Raw genomic sequence first — 23,032 nt, 5'->3', positions numbered from 1 at the left:
GGAGGGCAGATTCATAGCACTCAGACGGATATATAATGGTACAACGCAAACTATTACAATGCATACTTTTACAGTGCAGTTTTTACAATGCAAATACTATTACAATGTATGTTTTTACAGCACAAGCCATTACAACGCATGTTCATAGAGATATATTAAAACTACCATTACAATGCATTACATTACAATGCATACTAATCCAACGCATACCATTACAACGCATAATATATTTCCAATGTTAATTATTCAAGGGAAATAGGGGTTTTGGGTGGGGGAGTGTTTTAAAACTACCTAACCATTAAAATACCTGGGTATTAATAACAAAAATTTAAAAATATGTTTGAAAAAACGGTGAAAAAAGACAGATATTTACAACATTTGTGATCAAATACACACTGTTGTCTGAGGCAAAAAGAGCTTATAATTACAATAAACTTGAGGCACAAAAACGGCAGTCCTCCAAATATGTTTATTACAGCCCCTGACCTATCATCTACTCAAAATGGCTGACATTCCGAGGAGGAACATATAAACAAACATTTTTACACAAGACAAAATAAATATACATTCTGTCAGGGTGTGAATCACACAAAAAAACTGTTTCCAAAACATGTTTTCTTTTAAATTCTTATTTACCCAAATAAAACGTATAAAAGAAACAGTCCACCATTTGTGCTCAGTGGTACACTAACTTCCATGGTGACCACATGCAGTGGGAGTAGCTGGATAAATGTTCAGACTTTCCAGTTGAACACTGCCATCTACAGACAGAAGAAAGTGCATGTTTAAAAGTAAATTGCTTCCAAATGATTACACCTAATTTTCAAGTACTAACAATATATTTTTTAACTTATTTACAGCATTTACTGCAGTTGAAAAACAGCCCCCTGTCTACTGTAGACATTCCTGAAATTATCTTTCCTTTGGAAAGTAAGTTAATAAATCTACAAAATGTATTTAAAAGGTAAAAGACCAAAAGCCCAAGAAAATATTTAATCTTGAACAAACAAACCTCTACAGAAACAACTGTAAGTAAACTTAAAAAAATGATCTTAACCCCCCCAAAAAACCTATATAAATTTCAATCAATCAAAGTATGCTTTATTCGAATTTCATTCATAAAAGCAAGAAACAAAATACAATATAAAACAAATACATACAACATTTTTTAAAACAAAATTAAATTTGAATCATTGGCAACAAAGTGCAAAGCACACTTCAAGAAAGATTTTTAACTCAGATTATTAATCCTGTGTGCGTTTACTGTTCTATTTGTATCGGTAAGGAGAAAAATGTTAAAATACATAAGTTAAAATAATATAGAAAATGGCACACAAATAAAAAACGAGAATAAAACATGGCAGAGAATAGTCAAATAGCTAGCAGTCTCTGCCATAATTAAGAGAGTAGTTAAATAACTAGCAATCTCCTTCTGATTGACCACGCCCAACCTAAATACTTTGCGGTGGCTACTGAAACCCATATCAAAGTGCTTGTGCATATGATGCGCAGAGCCACAGTGCTACAATCTGTCCCAAAATGTTTGCACATTGGGGACAGCCAGATACGCCTTGGTACCGCATAGGGTTTACAAGAAAATAAAAAGTGACCAATAGTTTCTTTGGTAATGCCACAAACAGGGCAGGTAGCACAAGATCCACCTTCCCACTTAGCTGTCAAAAATTTAAGAGGGAGTGCACCTGCACGAAGTTGGAAGAGGAGCTTCCTATCACCTGGCCTGGTTATAGTATCCCAATAAGGTTCTAGACAGGGATACATTTTAGCCTCCAAGAATTCACCAGACATTGAACCAGCACTAGAGCTTCTCCAATGTCGGGAGGCAACCATCTCCCAGTAAGCGCTCTTTAAAGTACTTTTAGACGGGAAGATTGCTCTCGCAGGGTCTTCCCAGAGTGGGCGCATACCAAGCTCAATAAGGGATATCTTTAGTGATTTCAACCAACCAATTTTGTGGTATACATCAGATCTTATGATGTCTAAAAAACCCTCGGCATAATGATTAAGTACAGGAGTAGTCCAAAGCCTATGCCAATAAATAATCGGGCGTAATTTAACAAAATCTGTGACTGCTCTTCTACCCAAATCATATTTTAGGGGCAATAGTGGGGTGCTTTTGGGAACACCAGTTATAGCCCTGAGAAATTTATTCTCCGAGGATTGGAGTGCAGCCACCTTTTCAAAGCCCCAAAGCTCGGCGCCGTAAAGCGCAGAGCTAATAGCCTTTGCTTCATAAATCTGCAGGGCGGGTTTAACAGGTTTAGTTAAGGATTTTCTGTGCTCTGTGCAGATAGCTCCAAACAGTTGCCTATGTCTAAGTGTTGCAAGATCAATATGGTGCCGCCAGCTCTTATCTTTAGATATATGTATGCCTAGGTATGTAAAAGTTTTCACTACCTCTAGCGGGCGATTATTCAAAGTAATTTTAGATTTGAAACTTCGATGGGGGTTAAAAATCATAAGTTTAGTTTTGGCTGTGTTAACCTCTAGGCCATACTCCCCACAAAATTGATCAAAAATGGACAAGGCATGCTGTAGACCGCTAGGAGTTTTCGATAGGATGAGCGTGTCATCTGCAAACATTAAAATAGGGATTTTAATCCCTGCTAAAGAAGGGGCATCCACTTGTGCTGAAAGCATACGGCCTACTACATCGTTAATATACAGTGTGAAGAGCACAGGAGCCATCGAACAACCCTGACAAACTCCCCTTTCAACAGGAAAGTCCGCAGTTACCGAGCCCATCCCCCCCCCACTGAATTCTAGCATAATTAGATTCGTGGAGTCTCATTATGAGGGATAATAATTCGTTTGGAAGTCCCTGCTTCTTGAGGACCGACCATAGCATAGAACGAGGGACGAGATCGAAAGCAGCCCTTAAATCAACAAAGGCCGCGTACAAACTTCCCTCGCCCAGCACTACGGTCTTCCATTGTAACAGTGTAAATCTGAAGACCTGATCTACCGTACTAGTAGAGCGACGGAAACCTGCCTGAAAGTGTGAAAGAGCATTAAACTCCTCCGCCCAGTCCAGAAGCCTATTGACGATCACGCGTCCCACAACTTTTTGGATAGTATCTATAAGGCTTATTGGCCTATAGTTACCCGGCTGGGACCGATCGCCTTTCTTAAAAATAGGTATAATTACTGCACCCTGCCACGATGTGGGTACCGATGCGCCCAGAGCAATGGCATTCAAAAGAAGATGGATGTACTTACTCCAGCGTTCTTTGTCATTAATAAATAAATCCGCTGGAACTCCATCAAGGCCAGGAGCACGTCCACATGCCACTGAGCCAAGGGCCTTCGTAATCTCAGGGATACTAAAAAAAGTTTCCAGGTGTTGTTCTGCTCTGATTTCTAGCCCCGGACTGGAACTATTTGGGTCAGCATACTGCTCTCTGAAGAATGTTACCCATTCTTCCTCAGGCACATTATTGTATGGGGTCTCTGGAAAACCAGATTTTCCCCACCTAACAATGTGCCAAAACAACCGAGAGTCCCTTTTGTTACTGGCTACCTTTAGCTCAGACCAATGGTGTTCGTCCCATACTTTCTTAGCCTTGGATATGCTAAAATTTCACAAACAATGTATTAGCAGGCACTGGTCTGTGATATGTTTTTAAATGACTGCATTGCTATATCACATCCATGTGTTTGCCTCAGGGGAGATGCACTGGGAAAGTGCAGGATGATGGTGGGGGCAAATTTATTATTCCTACTCCAACCGGTGCTTGCCTCAGGGAAAGTGTTGGATGGTGGTTTAGCAAATTTACTATTCCTACTCTGACAGGTGTTTGCCTCAAGGAAAGTGTTGGATGGTGGTGGGGCAAATTTACTATTCCTACTCTGACCGGTGCTTGCCTCAGGGACAGTGTTGTATGGTGGTGGGGGCAAATTTACTATTCCTACTCCGACCGGTGCTTGCCTCAGGGAAAGAGTTGGATGGTAGTGGGGCAAATTTACTATTCCTACTCTAACCAGTGTTTGCCTCAGGGAAAGTGCTGGATGGTGTTGGGGGCAAATTTACTATTCCAACTCTGACCAGTGCTTGCCTCGGGGAAAGTGCTGTATGGTGGTGGAGGCAAATTTATTATTCCTTCTCCAACAGGTGCTAGCCTCGGAAAGTGTTGGATGGAGGTGTAGACAAATTTACTATTCCTACTCCGACCTGTGCTTGCCTCAGGGAAAGTGCTGGATGGTGGTGGGGCAAATTTACGATTCCTACTCCGACCGGTGCTTGCCTCAGGGAAAGTATTGGATGGAGGTGGGGGCAAATTGAATGTACCTTAATTAAAAATTTCAACTGTAAATTTCACATTTTCAATTAGGTTCTTTGTCAAACATGCACTAAATCATTTTTTTTATATAATTCTCTACAGATAAAATCATATTACCCCACCAGTGTGATAGACCCCATCCTTAATCAGAAAAGAAAAAATCAAACCCATCAACTAAGAAGAAGCCAAACTATACAAGGTAAACATGATGAAAAACCACAAATAATAACTTTTGTTTTCAGGTTTCAAGTTAAGTAACATTTGTTTTAAAAAAATAAGATTGAATTAAAAATTAGATCCAAACAAACTGAAACAAAATGATTCGTTTTCAAGTAAATAAGAACTAAACCTTTTCTTTGCAGGCTATTTTCAAAACTAACATTTTCAAATAAAAAAATTAAGAACATTTCTTCACTTTTTTCAGAACATAACAAGCTAAAGCACAAAACACAACAGAAGGAACAACTAAAAGAACAAATCGAAGAGACCCAGCGTCTACTCCAGGACTTTCCAGCCACACAACAGAAAAACTTAATAAAGGTAACCTTTTCATTCTGTCAAGTCTCTCCAAAAATAACCATTTTCCATCAAAGGTATCAAGGCAGCAAAAATTTCAAAACCAACATTGGCAAGTCAATGCAATTAAATCCTGGTACAATTTTGATAAAAAAGCTCTAAAATAATTAATGTACACAAACGTTTCCATTGCAGGCAAAAAATGTTTAAAAACAACCATAAACAAAATCACTACAACAATGTTTTCTCTTTTTCTTCTTTCTACAGGAAATGGCATCAAGAAACCTAGCCAAATATTTGAAATCACACTGGGGAAATGGACTGTTAAATTACTGTGGCTACCTTTATTGTAAGGAGAGATCTGACCCAGGTGTTATTGGAGGTGGGTACATTATTACTCATCTCATTGCACAGGCAGAGAGGTTACTCTTGGTGACACTGTTGAAAGGACCACCTCTGCCTCTGCAATGGAGATAGAGGTAAGAGAAAATATAAATGAAATGAAAGACCTAGCATCCACCTCCAATGAACCCTGTAGCTCAGATTTGAGAGAGGTATCACAAAACATTCCAACCCATGTAGCAAGTTGTATGCCCACAATCCCAAACCGATGCAGAATTATACAGCGTAAAAAACAGGCAAGTAACCCCCTACGTGTAACACCCCAAACCTTCTCTGATATTAATATTCCTCCTGAACTTATAGTAACTGTTACTAATGAAACCTTTCTTTTGCATGACAACAAAAACCCTCTTAAAAGAATTCTAAACTTTAGCACACCCCATAACCTTGTTAAGTTAGAGACTAGTGAAATTTGGATGATGGATGGGACGTTTAAATCCACACCCCACCCATTCGCCCAAATATATACATTTCGCACCTACATTAATCATACAGTAGTGCCCTTACTGTATGGTTTACTCCCTGATAAACAAACCTCAACATACACTGAATTATTTTCAGTGATAGAAGCTAAAACCATGAACAAAAGTCCTAGAAAAGTGTTAATTGATTTTGAATTACTTATGATTAACACAATTACTAAAATGTACATTGATACCTAAATTCAAGGGTGTTGTTTTCACTTTTCACAGGCTTATTTGAGAAAAATAAAAAGAACATCCTTAGTTGAGGATTACATATCAGACAGTGAACTGCAATTTGAATTGAAGAAACTAACAACACTTTGCTTTGCTTTGTTCCTCCTGACAGTGTAGAAGAATACTACACTTCTGTTACTGAATCTGACTATTTTACTGCAAACAAGGACACATTGGCACACCTTCTACATTACTTTGAAGACACATGGATTGGCCATCTAAGCAGGTCAGGTCGCAGGAAGAAGCCACTTTTCCATGTGAAGTGGTGGAAGTGCTAATTGACCTGCTTAGAGGGAGGAGCAAAAACAAATAATGCATTAAGGGATGGCACCACTCCTTCAACAAATCGAAAGTTAAACCCCGCCCTAACTTTTATCATTTTTTGGAAATTTTGAAGAAGGAGCAAAGTTTCCAAGAAATGAGAATTGCGCGATCATTGACTGGTAGTCTGAACCCAAGAATTTCAAACAGAACAAAAGAAATGTCAGAGCGACTATTGGGTGCAATTCAATAATTTTCGTTGATTGTGGCTTCAGCCTACTTAGACATTATTGCACACATCCTATCTTTCTAATCTACACTAACCCCGAAACCACCTTACTTGCCTGTTTTGACAATGAATTTCCCAAATTCAATTGGCATTTAAAAAAAAAAATTAATTATAAGTTAAGAGTCGGGTTTCTTACCTTTAGTTGTCTTCTTTTTTCAACTCTTGGACTTGCGTACAATCCCACATTTCACCAAGAGCCTTCTGCGGTCCATTAATCAAAAGTAAATAATCCTTAATCCGTGATGCAATCCATGTCCCAAGTGAAACTAATCAGACACTGTTTGGCAAAGCCATTTTTTACAGTGAAAATTGTGCTGAAAACTGTACTTTGCTCACCTAAAGAAAAAGAATCCCCCCAAAAAATCCCAAAAAAGAATACTTGTTTGGCAAAACTCGCAACAAGAATGTCATCGTTGCAATCCTCTCTCGACCAAAATCCAGCAAAAAAAATCTGAAAACGAAAAAATGTTATAGAAAATTTGCTACAAAAAAAATCCATCATTGTAATCCTCTCTCGACCAAAATCCAGCATAAGTTTAAAAGCGATAAACCCAAAGATAATATTCGTCCCAAAAAAGTTTCTTCAATCGATGAAATCTGTGTCCATGTTCCTTTTATCTTTACGAAAAACCGCGATGACGCAAAACCATAATTGCATAATCCGTCGCATAAAAAATATTTTTAAAATGTTGCTTTCATAACTCTATGGTTTAATAGAAAATTTAATCAATCTTTTAAAATAAGTCTATTAAACAAAAACTGTTACGGAAGCAAACAATCCGACATGGGCCTACAACTTCTACCTGCGTAGGAATGTTTCTTTTGGGTTGAAACATAAAAAACTATCAAAATACAACTACCCTAATTCTTTCTACCTCCCTCCTCTCTCCTTACAATAAACTATGCCACCCAAATACCTAATCGAAAGAATAAACTTCCACTTACCCAAAAGAAACCTCCTGTCTGCCAACCTTGCACGGGCTGAAACCCCTCGCATCCACAGAGCAAGAGCAGACAGAAGATCGTTCTCCCACATTGCATCTGGAACCTGGAACGAGCTACCAGCAGATATCAGACTTACCCGCAAACTGAACACCTTCAGGAAGACCCTCAAAACCTGGTTCTTTGGCTGAACGGATCTGTACGCCCCCTCCCCATCAGCACCTTGAGACCCTCATGGGTAAGTAGCATGCTTACAATTCCCTGATTGATTGCTCAATCTATTTTAATCATTAAAATTTGCCTTACCTGTACGCAGCTAGTCATTACTTCTGATCCCGACTGCGACGTTCCTCGCACTGACGAAACTTACATAGAAGCGGCAACGCCATCTCTTCTTGTATAAAGGAAAAAAAGACAATTTCTCTCATTCATTCCAATGAGAAACCGTGGGACAACCTACAAAAAATAAAAAGTGTATGGTACAATACTGTTAAAACATTTTTGGGTTATTTTTTAATGATGTATCATATACTTTTTAAATGTTTTAAAGCTTTCTACAATACTATTAATGTGTCCATTTTTTTATTGATAAAATATTACATTGTTTATTATTTATATTGAGGTTAATAAACATTTTCAATGTCTATTTATGCAAACTTATACTCCACATATATGCTTTTTTTATATTTTAAACTATTTTATTATTATTTTTAAGTATTATTAATTCTATTAAATTAAATGTAAAATGTATATTATTTTTTATAGAGTACTTATAATTACTCATGGATATTAAATCTTTACACTACCATAAAACCTTTGGCTGCCTGTCTCTTTTATTATTTTTAGTGATATATATTCATTTAACAATTTTTAATTAAAGTAATTTTTAATTTGCCCCTTTAATTATTTTAAAAATAAATATATTACATAATTTTTATTAATTTATTTAATTTAATGAATTGTATAATACCCCAAAAAGAAAAAGAAAACAGTTAAAGATAAAAACGTACCTCCATAACTCACCTTACAATTCGTTGTAATAGCATGCATTGTAATGGCATGCCTTGTAATGGCACATATGTTGTAATAGAAAGCGTTGTAAGGACACCTGCATTGTAAAGGATGCATTGTAAAGGCATTACAATGTAATGCCTGCGGTGTAATGGGCGTTTCCCACTCAGATTAATCCTGAAGCTGCTCTCATGCATGAGAGCAGCTTCAATATTGGCCACAGAGCAGTCTAGGAGCCTGTACCTGCAGTGGAGCGGAACAGAAGAGCACAATGCTGGAGAGCAGAAGGTAAATTATTTTTTATTTCATATTTATTTTTCTCTGTCGTCCCCCATCCACCCCTTGACCCTCCACCCCACCCGCCTCTTTTCCCTGACACAAACCGCTACTGTATTGTTGAGAGTCGTCATTGCACCACCACATAAAATGCAGATATCATATAAAGTAAAATACATTTATTTCTCCAAGGAACAATTTGTGAGGCCCCAGTATTTTTCACGTAATACTACAATGTATGGCTCCATACAGCTATGATTTTTATTTATACAAATTGCTTACTACTGGTGGAGAATGCTTTCAAGTGCATGGATTACAGTGTTAATAAGCATTCCATTATGATGACGTGTATTTTCAGAATGCAAATCGAAGCAATCAATCACAAATGAAGTTTATTGTCACTCTAACCATTTGCACATTATTTTCAGTGTGGTCAGTCCTTGAGCAAACGTCTCTGCTACTTATGACTCCACACCCCGTGGAAAAAGTTTCATATTTACTTAGATGCAGATGAAACACAGTGCCTAAAGCCCTGCCTTCAAAAGCTGTGAGAGTGTCAGAGATAGTAGAGCTGGGAATCTGAATTCCCGCCAATCCTTTGCCCACCATCCACATACCCACGGTTTAACCGCCATGGAAAGGCTGGAGGGAATGGACTTTGGGGGACTGTAGCTGTCCCCCCTTGTCACCGGGCACCTTGAACTTCCACTTGAGGGGCACCTATGGAGCTCCACTACATTTCCCTGCACCATGTGGCAGGCACCGCATGGTGCCTGCCATGTAGTGCAGGGAAATGTACAAGGTGCATTTTTTACATTGCGGCTGGTGCTGCAGCTAAATATTGCAGATGTGACCGCCGTGGTGGTGATCGCATCTTAATTCCATGTGTGGGAACGCTGCCTCATTGGTGGGCAGTCCTTAGCCCCGGGATGATGGCGTACGGACTTAAGTCCGTCCGCCATCGTAATGAGCCCCTAAGTGCTTTTCAGAATTTAAATATAAAATGTTTACAAGTGACTTGCTCTAACAGCTATCAATGGAACTGCAGTGTTTGTACATTATTCACCAGAGGATCCCGTGCAGCCTTTGTGTGCTTTAGGTGGTGAGCACAAACAAGTGTATCAACCAGACAAGGCTCACATTTACTCATGCAAAAGCATGTGGAATACAATGTGAGAAGGCCTCCCTTCAAGCTATGGGTAGAGTCAGCTATAACTAAGCTGTACACCCAGCACACATTTGTGCTACATTTGCTTACCCACAATCATTTCTGTAATAGTCACAATGCTTAAATGGAATCCCAGTTTTGAGCACTTTCCTACATTTTAGGTTGGTCTACTGTGTTGACTGTCTCCACGTTATTAATATTATTATTGTTGTAATACAAAAAAGAGGCTTTGGGTGAGCCTCTTTTTACCATTGCTTCATTAGGGTGTCAATGTATATGTTGTTAAATCCTCAGGATAGCATAAATGGAGCTCGTTAATTGGTCATTGCCTCTAGAGCTAATGTTAGCTAGCCGGTAGAGCAGACCATAGGACAGGCATTTGAAAATGGAAGTGCCACTGATTTTTGAATGACTGCATTTTGCCTGTGCGTTGGTATTGGTTTGTGTGGGAATTATATGTGATTACTTCAGGAGTGGCAGACTTTTTTTCCTAGCCTTTGTTTTGCAAGACTTAAACTGAAAGATGTTCGCCAAGCAGTTGTCGGGATGCAAAGAACATTCTCTAAATGTATGCACAATGCTCCTTCAACACACAATCCGTTGGGAAGCTTGTTTATGTTGATTTGCATTCCTGAGCTGAGAGGTATTTTAAGGCATGGACAAAGTGGAAAATTGCAACACACCTCCCATGGACCCTCCCTTCCACGAATATTGATTTTTCTCTATATGTCATGTCCACTTCTCTATATCAACCTCTTTCCCTCTCTCAGACTACTTCCATCTCAGACTCTGAACCTGATCTAGAGTTTTACAAATGAGGGACTCCATCACAAAAGTGAAGATAGCCATCCACCTTAGTATTATATCTTATGGTAACTGTAATAAGATGGGTGGGATATCCATCACATTCCTGCAAGTGTATCTATACGACAAACGTTTAAACAGGCCCTGTGTCTCTCTTTATCCAGTACACTCTTTAAAATGTTGGGTCGAAACCAACACATATTTAACCTATGAATTAATTTTCTTTGCATTTTGTGTGCTTGACTTAGCAAAAAATAGTTGATAACATTCAGAAAGTGCCTTGTTTGATGCCCCATAAGTTCTTGGGATGATACTGTGTGAGCTGGTATGTCTTAAGTTTCAAAGAGGGCAGAATGCCAATATTTAAATCTTACTTCCAGCACTGAATAATAATAGTTTAATCATCAGATCTTACATGAGATAACAAAAGAAAAAGAAAGCCAGTTTTAATTCTAGACTGTGTTGTAGGTATGCTGCAAGGTCATAAATGTAAATACACATCAAGTATTTTCTCTAGCTTTATATCCTCTGTTTACAGCTAAATAATCAAAAACAAATGAATATTCATGACTTATTGTGAGATTGCCCAAGAAGAAGTAGACTCCTTTTGTTATCATTTGTTTTACAAGACGTATAAAGATAAGCATTCTTCATGCATCTGTTCACTTGTCGTATAAATGAATGCATGTTGTAGCATTGACAAATAAATTATTGGTAGCCGAGGCTTTATTATTTTACACTCGTGAGCAGATAATTGCTATTTTTATGTTTACGGCTTTTAAAAATGCTTTTTTAGATGTACTTAGTTGAGTTTTTAAATCCAAGACTAATATTTCTGTTTTCAGTTGCATGGTTCTGCCTTGACATAACGTACTTGTTAAAGAGGTTTTTTTTCTTTAACTCAGGCATGCATGCACTTTATTCTAAGTTGATTTGCATTGGTGAATAATTAAATGCTGTTCTTACTCGATTTTTGACTTTTGAAATTGTATTTTTAAATGGCCACATTTATGTTCAGTTCTGTTCAAACTGGGGTGGCGAAGTGAGCTAAAGAACGATGATGGATTCAACTGCGATCTGTGACTGGGGCTGTATGTCTGAAAAGTGTTGGCACTCCATCCTTCATCTCCGTGTGTTTGCTCTGTTCACCCTAAGTTGGCAGGGTATGCCCAGACGTGGGTCCCTTGCTCACTTTGTCACTGGATTCAAACTAGACTGGCTTATTAAGGGTGTTACCTCGAAACCGGTCCCAAGATGATGGTTTCCAGTCCAGGTAAGACCTGGCTTGGCAGTTCAGGTTGGACTGTTCCCATGAGGCACAGGGTCAAGACTGATTTTCAGATAGCTGGCTCTGAACTGGGGTGGCGAAGTGAGCTAATGAACAGTGATGGATTCAACCCAAATCTGTGACTGGAGGTGAGTGTCTGAAACATTTCAACGCTCCATCCATCATGTACTTGTGTTTGCTCAGTTCTGTTCAAATTCATATTTATTTAGAACACAGTCTTAAAAACAGACAAAATACATCAATTAAAGCACAGGATATTACATATTCTTACTATAACACAGCGTAAAACAGAATTTGTAAAAAACATAAAATGTTTCCACATTCCTCATTAACACCTATTATTAAGTAATGTCCTAATGCTATTGTCACATCCATAAATCTCATTTCAACTATTTACAATTTTTGCATTTTCAAATGGACATTTTTGAGTGTTTAATACCAAGACTGATACTTAAGTTTGCAGTTGAGTGTATCTGCCTTTACTGAGTATACTTGTTTAAGAGGATGCTTCCTTTAAATCAGAATGCGCATGTGAATGTGTGTGCCGAGTTGGGTCAAATGTAAATAAAGATGGTGCACTGCACTGCCTAGGTAATCTCTCTATATCTTGTCAGATTGTCAGGTTTGGTGCAAAGTCTCTCTCTCTTGTCTCCTCCAACTGCTTGGACTCCCACCACCTGGATCTGTATAGGCTGATGCGGCAAAATGGAGGAGTGGTAAACAGCTGAAGCAGTTGCAGCAAAACAATAAAACAGGCAGTGCTTTAGTGGAAGTCTTAAGTGGAGGTCAGCTTGGCGTGACCTATTTGCCTTTTTAAGTTGAAAACAAGGCACACCGAGAATTGTGAATGCCCACAAGCCGTACCTAACTCCAACCAGGCTGCCTCTGCAGGACCTCCCAGGGCACAGGCTCTGCTGCAGCCGGTCCCTCAAGTCTTTCTGAGCTGCCGCTGCCCCTCTCCCCCGCGTTCCTGGTGCTGCGCTCAATCCATCAGCGCCTAGTCGGGAACAGCACCAACCTTTTTCCCGGAATATTGTGAGGGGCTGTGTGAGGCAGCGATTATGGCTGTGGCTGCTTATCAGTTGCGGCCCGGCCACAGGGTTGCCCTTAACTCTGCTCAGCACAACATGGCTCCTCCATGCTCCTCCTCCCTTGCTACTTCCGGGTGTGTCAGTGATGTTCACAAGTTGATGGTGTCACCTTTCGAATCATCACTCACAGGATCAAGACCTGTTCCCGCACCAATTTCAACTGTCAGGTGATGGATCTCGGCCATCGTATTTTGATAAAGAAAGAGGTATTTCTTCATCACAAAAAAATCTCAAATGCAATTTCAAATTTGTTATCATATAAAGTGAGTTGTATGTAGGTTTGAAGGGTTTTATTTGTTAATTAAATATTTAAAGAATTCTGATGTTTATTCAATAAATATCAATCAGGCTACAAAATTGATAATAGAAAATTTTGGTAAGAGCAGATCATATTAAAATAATGCAATCCCATTTCTAAGAATGGGGTGAAAAAATGATGTCAATCTCGCCCATTGTATTTTGATAAAGAAAGAGGTATTTCTTCATCACAAAAAAATCGCAAATGCAATTCCAAATTTGTTATCATATAAAGTGAGTTGTATGTAGGTTTGAAACGTTTTATTTGTTAATTAAATATTTAAAGAATTTTGATTTGTTATTCAATAAATATCAATCAGGCTACAAAATTGATAATAGAAAATGTTGGTAAGAGCAGATCATATTAAAATAATGCAATCCCATTTCTAAGAATGGGGTGAAAAAATGATGTCAATCAGAACACATGAAGAGTTCAAAAGTAACTGGCAAGATTGAGAATAGAGCATGAAGCTCAAATCAATAATTAAAGAACTTCCCAATAAGAGAGGTTCAAAATATTCAGTAGAATCTTAAAACTGCATTGGGCAAATAGATATTGGCAAAAATACAACTACCTAGAGGTAAAGCATGAAGCTTGACTCTGAATAGAATGTCAAAAGGCTCAGCCTCTCTCCTGTCTCTGTCTCACTCCTTTGCTCTGCTCTGTCTTACTCTGCCCTCGTCTGCTGCTCATCTGCTACACTGATCTCTTAGGCTAATAACGTTTTAATAAGACAATATAATTCATATTGCAAAACATGTTGCATTGCTCTCTCATCTTCAGCAAATGGGAATTCAGCATTCTCCAAAAGAACACATTTCTCTTCTGTTCTCACACGTCTTCCATCATCCATCATCGAAGCAGACTGTAGCAGGCTATCTTCTACATTGCAACAATAAATCTATCTCCACATAGCAAATTTCAAAGCTCAAGCTGTTGTTTGTTTTCCATCACTTCACTACATTTTCTAAACTTCTAATAAAGCAAAATGAATTTTACCTAAGCAAGAATCTGTGTAAAACATTACATTACTTGCAAGAAAATATTATTTAGCAGGAAATTCATAGAAACTGTTCAAAGAAAGATCATACCATGATCAATGCATTTTTGTTAATACTTGTATTTTCTGCTTTCCTCTGAAAGTAAAATAAAGCTTTGGTCAATTATTCATGGATTTTTTTGTGAACACTAATATTTACCAGCAACAAATTATACGATATCCATGAGAAATTTCAGTTACATGCTGTAATTTATGTGCAGCGTCTTCATTTCACAAAACCAAAGACACATTCCTTTCTATGTTAATCTGAAACAGTTTAGAATTTCAAGCAGTCACAAGGCTAAGCTGAGGTCAGCTTATAAGGCATGCACATCCTTGCACTTTTTATAAAAAACATTATTTTAGAAAGTTGTCTAAGGCATGTTCAAGATTTAAATTTACTAAGTATGTCTACTGTTTTAAATGGGGGTCTCTAGTAGGCGGAGGTAGGTACCTTTGTCCAAGTAGGGACCCTTCTTCATAGTCAGTGTAAGGGGGATAAACTTCTAAAATAACCCCTGCCCAACCCTTGGTAGCTTGGCATGAGCAGACAGGCTTATCTCAGAGGCATTGTGCAAAACATTTCTGCACACATACAGAAATACAGTGAAAACACTACAAATCGGCACCACACCAGTTTAGAAATATAAGTGATCTTTATCTAAACCAAACACGACCAAAATGACAAACATCCACAATACAGTATTAAAAATAAGCAAATTGCAAATGTTACACTTTTCACACACAGTGCCTTGGATGCGTCACGTGCACAAACAAAAACTGTCGCAGGGAAGGTGATGCATTGGTTCCTTACTGAAGGGGAGGTGATGCGTCAGTTTGTTACTGTGCGGGAAGGTGATGCGTTGGTTTCTTAACGCGTCCCCAGCGTTCTTGCAGGCATTGCACCCAGATGTGATGCATGAGGATCAGTGATGCGTTGGTTCTTGCAGCCGCGGTTCTACAATGCGATGGATCTTGCAGCCGCACAGCTGGGCCTGCGGCGGAATCGGTGCAGTGATCTCTGACTTCGTAGATCGGTGCACTCGATGTGGCTTGCAACGATTTCTCAAGCTGCGGGCATGCGCTCCATCGGTTTCTTCGGTGATGTGTCATAAACAAGTGTGGATGCGTCGTGCTTCTCTTAGTTGCATTGCTAATCCAGCTCTTAACAGCAGGAACAACCTCCAGAGGCCCAGAACACCAGCAGGCACCTCTCGGCAGGGCAGAACTCCCAGCAAGGAAGTTCAAGGGAGCTGGGGGTGAAGTATTTGTATCCCTGAGACTTCAAAAACAGGAGACAAGCTCTACTTCAAGCCCTCAAGCGGGGGACACAGAAAAGTCCTTGTCTTTTTCTTGGCAGAAACAGCCACTGCAGGCACACCCCAGACAGCACACAGCAAAGGGGTAGTACTTCTCCTCAGTTTCTCCAGCTCTTCTCCTTGGCAAAGGTTCCCCTTGAATTCCAGAAGTTATCTAAATGTCAGGGTTCTGGGCCCCACTCTTTATAGTACAAAATCCTGTGTTCTCTTGAGGCAGAGAGTGTATTTGCCCAGCCAGCACCAGTTTTGTCCTCTCTTGTGCAGCTTCCTGGCAGGACGTGGAGACAGCATTGCTCAAGGCAGACCAGGTCCATTGAGGTGTGAAAGATATGCTGGGCTGGGCTGAATGCAGCCCAGGGCTGTTCAGCCCAGCCCTGACTCACCCTGAAAAGAAAGGACACACCTAACCCCCCCCAAGTGGCTGTCTGAACAGAATGCACATCCCCAGCCCCTGTCATTCCCAAGTCAGACAGTGAATACACGAGGAACACTGATTGGCTAAGCAAGCAAATACCTACTTTCTAAAGGGGCATTTTCAAACACAGAGTGTAAAAATCACCCTCACTAAAAGATGCATTTTTATATTCTGAGTTCAGGCATACTAAACTCCATTTCCTATCTTGTTCCCATGGGCAGTTATGCGTATAAGATATTATAAGCAAACTTCCCATTCTATCCTATGGGACAGATAGCCTTTCAATAGTGAAAAATTAAATTGGCTGTATTTCACTATCATGGCATGCCACCCACATCGAGGAATGCCCTATCTCTCACCTGCACTGCACCCTGCCCACAGGGGTACTTTGGGCCTACCTTAGGGGTGACTCACATGAAGGAAAAGGGAAGGTTAGGGCCTGGCAAGTGGGTGCACTTGCCAGGTCGACAGGGCAGTACTAGACTGCACACATGCACTGCAATGGCACGCCTGAGACTCTGTTGCAAAGCTGATTGTGTGGGTAGCACAATCTGTGTTGCAAGCCCACTAGCAGCATTTGGTTTACAGGCCCTGGGCACACCAAGAGCACAGTACTAGGAACTTAAATGTAGACCAAATAAACCAATCATGGAAACACTAATCCATCCTACCAATTTACAGAGGGGGCACTTGCACTTTGGCAATGAACAGCAGTGGCAAAGTGCCCAAAGCATCGAGAGCAGCAAAACAAAGTCCAACACTCAGCAAAAACACAGGAGGCTAAGGCAAAAATACAGGAGAAACCCACGCCAATGATGCCAGGTCGAACATCTATGTTTTATTTTAATACAAACTGCACTTTATTTCTGCACAGAAGTTTAATTAATGTAAGTTTAATAAAAACACATTCTACACTTTGGACAAAATCTAAGTCAGTCTCATTTAGGTAGAACTATCAAATACATTGTTGCATGGTTCAACATTTCCTAAAGAACAATATTTATTAATGAAAATGAATGAATTGTGCATTTGGCACAATTTGCCGACATGTCATTTTGAAAGAACACTTTTCATGTGTATGTCTAAGGCAAATTATTAGTTCTGCTATTTGAATTTTTAAGCTAAATGTTTCTGTGCTGTTGTTTGCAGTTGCATTTTTCTCCTTTACAGGGTATACTTGTTAAGAGGATGCGTCATTTAAATCAGAATTCAGCAGGCATGCATGAAGTGCATTCTAAGTTGATATACATTGCTGGGCATATAAATGCTGTTCTTAAATTTTCTTTTTATTGTTTTGTATGGACAAAGTGCTTTTCGGGTCACTTCAATTAAATTTCTGTTTAGAACACAGTATATAAAACAGAAAAAAGACAGCATATTAAATTGCCTTATTAAAACATAACATGAAATAGACATTTTAAAGATCATAATATGTTTTCAAATTGATCTTTAATGGCTATTAAATAATGTCCTAATGATACTGCCACATACATAACTTTCATTTCAGTTATTTACAATTGTGCACCATCAGGCAATAAAGTGCCAAATTCAATAACAATAGTGTTAAGATAATGACGACGACGGTTAGATCATAAATAACAATCTAGTAACACATGAGGTTTAATAAAGCACCAACAACACCCTACTGTAAAATGTAACCTATTGGTACATATAGAATTTGAAAATAAGGGATTTACACTTATTCTGAATCATTTGAAAAGTGCATCCCTTAAAATCGTATAGGGAAGTCTTGATATATAAAGAAAAGTGTTGCAGCACCCAGAGTGCAGAGTGTAAGAGTAACTGCAGTCTTTTTTTCTGGGTGTTTACTGACCTTCTTTGTAGACGTTTTCAAGGATAACGGCTTTATTTAAAAAACAGGAGGTGTGAAAGGTGACTATTATTATGCTTTTATCTGCATTGGATATTTCCATTATATTCATAATTTGAATGTTTTTAGCTTGCCCCAATTCAATTAACTTTTGTTTAGGTCTCTTTAATGCAAATCTGAAATCATAGAATGGGCAGGTTTGCATACAGACTGAAAATACCTTAGGGATAACGTTGCATCTAGAAACCACCATGCTGTGGCCCCCAGTCCTGCTCAAATTGCTTGGATCACTGAGAAGAAGGAAGACTGAACACATGATTTTCCTGGAACTATTTTCAGTCTTGTCAAAAGAAACTTCAATTATCCAGGTTTAATAGTGCTTGCCCTGGCGATCAAACAAAAGAAGACACCACTAAATTTAATTGTAATATGACTGCAGAGAGATTATCAGAAACAGCAGCAATAGATTAATTACATTGGGATACAATGTATTTAATTGTGGCTGGAGCAAAAGGATCTATGAATGCTCATTGGTTTTATATGTTTGATTGGTTGTACCATGCTTAGAGCAAGCATTTGTTTCTTCTGGAAAATTAACTCATTTTTCTTTTGATATGTCATTTGACAGGTTTTGACTCATATCTCAGCAAATTCACCTCTGTATCATCCGCATTTATTGCCTCTAGCATTTGGGTCCAGCATTAGTTGTAATTCTCATTTTTCCTAGACAACAAATTTTTATAACAACTGCTAAGCAAAATGTATTATTTCTTGGATATTCACGTCTTCCCCTCTCCTCAGTTTTTTAATTGTTGCCTTACCTTCTTGAGATTAAGTCCAGGTCCTGACAAGATTTATCAAACCATTTAAAGGGATTAAGCTTTGTAGTCTGAGAATTATTTGAATTTGATATATTTTTACAAATATACTTTCAAACAGTCAACTACTTTCCTTATCAGTAAATGTCAGAAAAATTCAAGGGTTGATGACAAATCTGATATGATACTGCCATAGTCTAAAGGTATTAGCCCTTGGTAAATCATTTGCAGCATGACCAATGTATTCAAACAAACTCATAGGACATCAGCAACTTAGTCAATGTTGAGGGCCACTTAGCCTTTTTGCAAGTTAATATATTCAGACCCTTTCCTAATTGTTTCAACAGGTTTAAAGACATAGATGGAGGTTGTTAGATCTGGGGGTCTCTAGTTGGCAGAGGTAAGTACCTTTGTCCAAATAGGGACCCTTACTTCTAGTCAGCGTAAGGGGGTACTCACTGTTGATAACCCCTGTTCACCCCCTTCGTAGCTTGGCACGAGCAGAAAGGTTTATCCTCAAGGCAAGGCTTAAAGTATTTGCACCAACACTCACAGTAATATAGTGAAACACCAAATATGGACACCACACTGATCATTTATAAAAATAAATATCTTTATATAGATTTAGGCAGATCTAAACGACATAACACCAACATACCCCATTAAACGTTGTTTTAAAAGAAAAATATTCTCTTGTAGTGTTCTTTGTAATCCTTGTGGAAACGGTTAACTTTATCAATGTTCTCCTTGCAAAAGAAACCCCCTTTAGCTGAGTCTGTATGACTATCAGGCTCCTGCTCTTCACATAGTGAAAGTCACCTTTAGCCGACAGAGCTCTTACTAACAAAGAAGCCCCCGCTGTACTTGGAATCAAAGGGGGCCCTACTCTATTAGAATGCTTCTTCAAGCCCTACAACGTTGCTGGCACGGTTTGGAATGGGCTCCCCTCACTACTTTCACAAGCACGAGCACGCGCCAATACCAATGAAGGGCACAATCGTTGAATGTTGCCCCTCACTCTCACCTGGAAGCGGGAGGCCGAGAGCGCTCTCCCGGAGACTCGCACTCCCTGCCCCCAGCAGCGATACAACTCTGCTCTATTATCTGACCGGAGCCGTTACCTGTGTCCGCGGTCTCCTCCTTTGGCAAACAGCTGATCGCCGGGGCACTCCGCTTCCTGGTTCTCAATGCAGCACTCGCAACAGACGAGCCCTTCATTGCTAGGCAACCCACGGCGCTGGGGCCAATCCCAGCGCGGCATGTTGTGACGTAGGCGGGCACAGGGATTCGAGGCTGATGACGCTCCCGGGCCGCCGCCGGTGATTCGCTTATTGCACTGCACTCTCATTGAAGCCCCCGGGCCAGTGGCGGTGATTCCTTTGTGGCACAGCGCTCTAGGGCAAGGCAGACGCCACGCTGATCCTCAGCGGCGCGCTAGTCTGCAAAGCACGCTAAGTCACGATCCTGGGCAGATCATGCTCGAGGCAACACAGTCCTCACGACAGGCCCCCAGCTGTGTGCCGATGAGCACACAGAGTCCGGAGCACACGAGCAGCTTCACGAAGGCACAGGCTCAGGAGGTCACAGTCAGGGTGCAGAGACACACACTCAACGTTGATTAAAATGGTTTCTTCTGGTAAACTCTTGTGTTACTGAGTTTTAACAGGAGGCCAGCTCTTCTCAGGCCCTTGGAGACTCTTATTCCTGGACACAGCACACAGCAAAGTGCTTCTTCAAGTAGGTGGGGGAACACAGCACACAGCAAAGTCCCCTGTCCCCTTCCCTAGTAGTAACAGAAAACTGTAGGTCAGCCCCAGAACACACAGCAAGGGCAGTCTTCCTTTCCAGTCTCTTCAGCTGATCTTCTTGTTGGCAAAAGTAGTCTACTTTACAGGGAGTTCAGGTCTTATATTTATACCCCAAAAGTCTTTGTTCTTACATGTGTGAGGGGTCCAGGACCCAGTCCAAACCAGTTCTAGGAGCCCTCTGCCAGGGCATGTCTTCTTTCTTTGTGAGGGGAGGCCAGGGCCATCAGACACACCGCACAAGGTGCAGCCAGCATTGTGGAAGGCAGGCACAGCCCTATTCAGGTCCAGGTGCCACTCCTCCCACCACCCTAGATGCAGATAGGTCTATTCAGCCTAGTGCTGACTCACCCAGCCTCCTGTCACTCACAAACCAGACAGTCAATCCACAAACAGGCAGAGGCACACAGAAAGGTTAAACAAGAAAATAGTCACTTTCCAAAAGTGCTATTTTCAAACATAGAATTTGAAAACCCTCCTTCCTAAAATATGTGTTATTACATTCTAAGTTCAGAGATACCAGACTTCATATGTCTATCTTGCCGCTATGGGAAGATATGCAGGTAAACATGATACACAGCATTACCCATTCTATCCTATGGGCAAGATAGCCTTTCAATAGTGAAAAACGAAAATGGCTGTATTTCACTATTAGGACATGTAACCCACACTAGTACATGTCCTACCTTTTACATACACTGCACTCTGCCCAGGGGGGTACCATGGGCCTACTATAGGGGTGTTTAATGTGTAAGAACAGGGAAGGGTCAGGCCTGGCCAGTGTGTACACTGGCCAGGATAACATGGCAGTTAGGAACTGCCCACAGGCACTGTGATAGCAGGCCTGAGACTCCATTTTAGGGCTACTCCTGTGGGTGGCACAATCAGTGCTGCAGGACCACTAGTAGCATTTGAATCACCAGCCCTGGCACACTAAGTGCACTTTACTAGGGACCTACTGGTAAAACAAATATGCCAATCATGGATAACCAATCACATTTACAATTTATAGCGAGAGCATATGCACTTTAGCACTTATCAGCAGTGGTAAAGTGCCCAGGGTCCTATTGCCAACAACCACAGGTCAGGAAAAACAAAGGAGGAAGAAGCAAAACGTTTGGGGACAACCCTGCAAAAAGGGCCTTTTCCAAGAGAGGTACACATGGGTTGTACACATTTATTACAATTAGTGATGAAACAAGGTAAATAGTAACATATATATTCAAACCTTACATTCAAGAATCCATCCTCATTCAGTAGAAACATTTGTTACGCTAGGATCAGTTTCTTAAGAAATTAAGCTGAAATCATCCCCAGATTGGCAACCAAGCAAATTCTCTGAAGCTTCAAGGATAAATGAAATTAACTCATGTATTTTTGGTGCCTCATTCAACCACGTCTACTGGGTGAAAATATATCAGGTTCTTTCACAACGTTAGTCATGGGTTCAAAGTTTATATCATTTTTAAGCCCAGGGATATTTCACACCAGTAGATATAAATCACATGAGGTTAGTTTTTCTAAGCCACATCATTGAAAAGAAAACAGTCTTAGGGATTAATATTAAATGCAGGTGCAAATAGACTGTGAACACAATACAGAGAAAAACAGTTAGGTACAATTGAGTGAGAACAGTTTGATAATTCTCCTTCCCCCTCAACAATAGATTAATAGACTGAATCTCATTAGGGTTGGCTTGAGACCATGCAAGATTTATACTAGATAGAAAAGGAATTTCTTTCTTCTGTAGGACAGTGAACATGGGCATATCATGTACTCTGTCTACTTCTGGTACTAAAATTATCCTGGAGCCAAATCATCTCTTGCCTTTACTATCAAGTGTTTTTGGCAAACTTTTAAACAATTAACATGTGTACATTTTCTACCTGCAGATTTCTTTTCACAAATGTAGTTTGTTTCAAATCTGTTGCAAGAATATCCAATAAAAATGGGATTTTAGTAAAACGTGTAAGAAGACCTGAGCAGTTTAATGGATTGAACTTCTTTCACTTTTTTCCAGTTTTGTGAAGTATTAAGATACAACACAAACAAAGTTTAGCCCTATAGTCTGTTTTTATGTTGTTATGTTATCATTAGTTCAAGACCACATATTCACAAATTGGTTTCTCGGCCCTAAAGTGATGGAGAATAAATGATTGCAATAAAGCTTATATAAATAACATAATCTTAATCAATTCAAAAACTTAAAATGTTTGGCATGGCATGACTATCCAGGGGTAGGGTATTGCACAACCTTGCTGTGTCGGCAGTAAAACAGCAGCCCTCATTATAGGTTTTCTTAAACCTGATGACTGTGGGAAGGAGAGCAGACGATGAGCATAGGGCCCTATCGGGCACAAACTTGTCAGTGATATCTGTGATGAAGGCAGGAGTTAAACCACAGACACCCGCATGCACTGTACAACAGAGTTTGATCTGGATGCAACATTGTACAGGCAGAGT

This window comes from Triturus cristatus, chromosome 5_1 (genome assembly GCF_964204655.1).
Source record: "Triturus cristatus chromosome 5_1, aTriCri1.1, whole genome shotgun sequence".
NCBI lineage: Eukaryota > Metazoa > Chordata > Amphibia > Caudata > Salamandridae > Triturus > Triturus cristatus.
Note: the sequence above shows the minus strand (reverse complement) of the source record.